A 4,721-nucleotide genomic window follows, 5' to 3' on the forward strand; every position below is an offset into this window, starting at 1 on the left:
AGATGCTGTAGCCACAGCAACTCAAGATCCAGAAAAGTCGTTGGCACCATTAAAGGGGTCAACATCAGAAACTGATATAATATTATCAATGGAAATCACATTAAGGAAAATATATCACCATCAACTTTCCTACTGCACACTAAAGACCGTGACATCTTTCCATCTGACTGAAACTTTCAGTATGTGTTGTCTCCTCAGCTAGAATATGAGCTGCTTTTTGTCTTATTTTTTTCTATTTTTATCCCTAGTGCATTGCCTACGGTGTGTGATTAATAATTGCTCTTTCATTCATTCAATCCATAGAGATAAGAGGAAAGAAGAAGAGGATGGGGAACAACATGGAAATTCTGAAGTGAGGAGAGGAGATGAGGATCCTTTCAATGGCCCCCGTCTTTTCAGTAAAGTATCAAATCTATCAATCAATAAGAAATTCACTTGCTATGTGATGGACATCATGCTAAGCCCTTTCAATATGAAGACAGGCAAAAACAGCCTTTTCTTATAATTACATTCTAATGGTAGATCCCAGATGTCTATAAAAGGTATGTGCAAGGTAGATTTAAAATAATCTGACCTTAGTGGGAAAGGCTACACCAGCTGCAGGGACCAGAAAAAGACCTCCTACAGAAGTAGGTGTTAATATTCTCCCCCACTGGGGATGGTGGGAAGGGAACAAGCTGGAGTTTAAGGAAAAGGTTTGCAATGAACACTATGGAAAGTGCATTCGGGTCATCGGAACCCTGTGAAAACTTATTGTCCAAAAGTTGATCTCAAAGCTCTTTGGTAATTGTTGACTGAACATCAGAGTATTTGGAGAGTATGAGAGAGAAAGTAATATCTAAAGAGTTCAGTTATTGAGGGAGAGAGAGAGGAAGAAAAAAGATGGGGGAGGGAGGGAGAGAGAATTACAAAGTCATTGTTGATAATAAAAATGTTGATTTGGCTAAGAAAGTAGCAATGCGTCTGAGTTCTCTCCGAAGCTTTTTAACTAAAGAGTGAAAGACTTCTGTCTTAATAGAGACCAAGACATCTTCGTGCCATCTAGTGGCACCATAAGATAATTACAAGTGCATACTTTGCCCATAAAACGTACATTGTATTTTCCCTCAGAAATGGGAAGCAAGATGCTGACTGATATATGACCCCCACTCTCACACATAACATACAGCGTCACTGCACATGGAATCGTGAAAGCCTAGAAGACAGACAATGCCAGGATGAAACCAAGAGATTGTGTTTTGCCCGACATTTTTATACAGTAGAAATCTGGTTTCAAATGAACACAAGCTGAACCTTTAAAAGAATGGTGCTGTTGTTCGGTAGCTTTTAGGTGTGGCCAACTCTAAAAGAATGTTTTTGTTTGGTAGTTTCCAGGTGTGTCCAGCTCTAAAAGAATTTTGCTGTTCAATAGTTTTCAGGTAAATCAGACTCTTCATAATTCCCTTTGGGGTTTTCTTGGCAAAGATCCTGGAGTGGTTTGTCATTTCCTTCTCCAGTTCACTTTACAGATGAAGAAACTGAGGCAAACAAGGTTGAGTGACTTGTCCAGGGTCAAATGTCTGAGGCCAGATTTGAACCCAGTTCTGCCTGACTGCAAGCCTAGTGTTTTCTCCACTGAGTCACTTATGTCACAAAAGACTGACATGCAGAATGGGCCATGGGGACGAGGGCCTCATGTGGAAATAGGGAAAGGAGCTGCTCCTGTTAGGTAGCCCACGCCAAGTCTTTTAATCTCTCCTCTAGACAGCTACCATAGCTTCCTATTTGGCCCCCCTACCCAGGGTCTCTGCTCTCTTTAAACCATCCTCTCCACACAGCTGCAAAAGTGATTTTCCTCAAGCACAGATCTACCTATGCTACTCTTCTACTTAATAAATTCCAGTAGCTCCCCATTATGCCAATGGTGCGGGGTCATCATTATGCCTATTATTGAAAGCCTTTCCCAACATGACTTCAACTTACCTTTGTAGCCCTGCTACAGAGAGTGTTCCAAAAGCCTTTGTGCAGTTTTCAGCTTTAATAGTACAAAGAAGCTTTACTAACTTAAAATCAAACCAAGACTTTTGGGAAAACCTATATGCATATTTCTCCCTTGAGGTGCTCTGTGAGTCCAGCCAAATGGTCCTTCTCATTGTTTCCTGCGCCATCTCCCTCCTCCATGTCTTTGCCTAGACGCACTCCCTCCTTACCTCCACCTGTTGGAATCCTTAAGTTTCTTCAGCACTCAGTTCCAAGCATCACCTTCTATGTGAGGCCTATCTCTATGCCCACCCTACCCCTCAACTGCTGTTTCTTGCCCCTAAAGAAACTATCTTGTTTGTGTGAGTGTGTATATGTGTGTATAACTATGTACGTATATAAATCTTTTGTATATTCTCATACATGTACAAAACTGTTTTCCTTTATAGAATGTAAAGTCTCCAGGGACAGGAATTGTTTGATTTTTGTCTTTATATTTCTAATACCTAGCACAGTGTTAGGCACATAGCAGGCACTTAAAAATACTTGATTGATTGATGATACTTTATCACAATTATTTCTCAAGAAACAATCAATATCATAGAATATATCATACATTTGTATGTATGCTAGCCTATTTCATCCCTGCTGGCAACTGTCCCAAGTCCTTTCGTAGCTGCCAAGGGACCAGCTTGGCCCTTGGTCTAATTTGCTCTCCCTGAGGACAAGTCTGTCTAAATACCTCTATCCAGTGCCTAGATCCAAAAGATACTTAATGAATGTCTATTGGCAGGGATGATGCCAGCTTGTCACTGTCATTTGTATTTTTTTCTCAGCAGTGTATGTGCGCACAATCCAAATGAAGAAGCAAGTTGTACAGCCTATTTGCCTAAGTTATAGGCAATTTTTTTATGCTGGTTTTGACATCCAAAAATAATTCCAAAAAATCATTCTTTTTGGAGAATATGTGAAATGTGGTTAAAATTAAAATTAAGCAAAGCCTTGGAGAGAATGTGATGCCCCAAAAAGGCATCATGCAAACCGAAGAGAGATATGGTGAGATGTGGGTTCGGTCTTCAAGTGATCTGTTGTAATTGCATTCTTCTAACTGTGATCTTTGATTGGCTATTTTGATATTGAACTTGAGCTGAGAGCATGCCAGGAAACCCTTGAAATGCAGGAAGTCTACAGAAGAACACCATGGAAACACAAGGAGATAGAGAATCCTTTGTACGACATTACAAGAATGTCTCATTTTATTGTTTTGCTTTATTGAGTTTCACGGATACCATGCATCGAGCAAGTCTTATCAGTGCCATTTTTTCCAACAACATGTACTCACATTATTTCTCTGTCACATTTTGGTAATTCTCACAATATTTCAAGCTTTTTTATTATTGTCATATCTGTTATGGTGATCTGTGATCAGTGATCTTTGATATTACTAGTGTAATTGTTTGGGGATGCCATGAACCACACCCATATCAGACAGCAAACAATAAATATTGTGTGTATTCTTACTCCTCCGCCAATCTGCCATATTCTCATCTCTCCTCCAGTTTCCCTATTCCCTAAAACACAAGAATATTGAAGTTAGATCGATTAATAACTCTACAATGGCCTCTAAGTGCTCAAATGAAAAGAAAAGTCAAACTATGCAGTGAATTTCATTGTTCTCTTATTTGAAGAAATGCCACTCCAACCTTCAGCAACCACCACTTTGCTCAGTCTACAGCCATCAACATCAAGGCAAGACCCTCCACCAGCTCACTGAATATTGTGATATACACTTTATTGCAGTGATCTGAAACCAAATCCACAATATCTCCACACTATGCCTGTATACAGCCCTCCTCCCAGCTCCTTTTATCCTGCCCTCCCTCCTCCCAGCTCCTTTCATCCTGCCCTCCCTCCTCCCAGCTCCTTTCATCCTGCCCTCCCTTAATTCAATCACAGTGAAGGTCCCAAAAGCTAATGCTACCAGTGGGACTGTGCTTCACCTTCCCTCCCTCATGCTACCTGTCTTCTTGACAACCTACCATAGCTTCTCCTCCCAAAGCATGATATGCAGACCACCTCCATGTTCCTGTTCTGCTCTGTTCTCTTCTGTTTTATGATGTCTTTGAGAGTGAAGCAGTAAACTCTGCAAAGAAGAATGACATGAGACAGAGAAATGGGAAGATAATGTTAATGCACTTAATGGAAACCTCTCCTCACAGTGGCTAAAACTGTCTAACAGCAAATACCATTGTAAGGGCTCTCTGATGTGTAGAGTATCTGGCCTGGAGTCAGGAAGACTCATCTTCATGAGTCCAAATCTGGCTTCAGACACTAGCTGTGTCTGTTCAGTTCAAATGAGCTGACTGAGCAAATCACTTAAGCCTGTTTGCCTCAGTTTCCTCATCTGTAAAATGAACTGGAGAATGAAATGGTAAACCATTCCATTATCTTTTCCAAGAAAATCCCAAATGTAGTCATGAAGAGACAGATATGACTCACAATAACAACAATGACCATCAACAGAGGATATCATCATTTGAACAACACTTTCCATTCATTCCCTGGATGCCTACTCCAAAAGGCTGTCAGGGGTCAAGTGTTCCACATTGTAGACAGTCTTCAGTTCTGATCCATTTGACAGTTGGCAGACTCACCAATCCCTTGGTAGAATGAAACATTCACTATAATTGCATTACCCTTTATCTTGCTTTGAAAATAGCTATTTTTGCTTGAAATTTGAAAAGAAAAATTAGGCAATTCAA

The 4,721-nt window shown here is 40.4% G+C and overlaps 1 long non-coding RNA gene across 1 annotated transcript; it reads right to left on the bottom strand.

The window, feature by feature from the left end:
• Positions 1-3,183: 3,183 nt before the first annotated feature.
• LOC138149866 (uncharacterized) lies at positions 3,184-4,104 on the bottom strand. The gene is made up of 2 exons (XR_011165446.1): positions 3,999-4,104; positions 3,184-3,530 (listed from the first exon to the last, which is right to left on the bottom strand). It is a non-coding gene; the product is annotated as an uncharacterized lncRNA (long non-coding RNA).
• Between the last annotated feature and the right edge of the window lie 617 nt (positions 4,105-4,721).

The sequence above is a fragment of the Petaurus breviceps genome, unplaced genomic scaffold, assembly GCF_028583685.1.
Source record: "Petaurus breviceps papuanus isolate PSGF00001 unplaced genomic scaffold, PetGlider_PUasm1.0 90849, whole genome shotgun sequence".
NCBI lineage: Eukaryota > Metazoa > Chordata > Mammalia > Diprotodontia > Petauridae > Petaurus > Petaurus breviceps.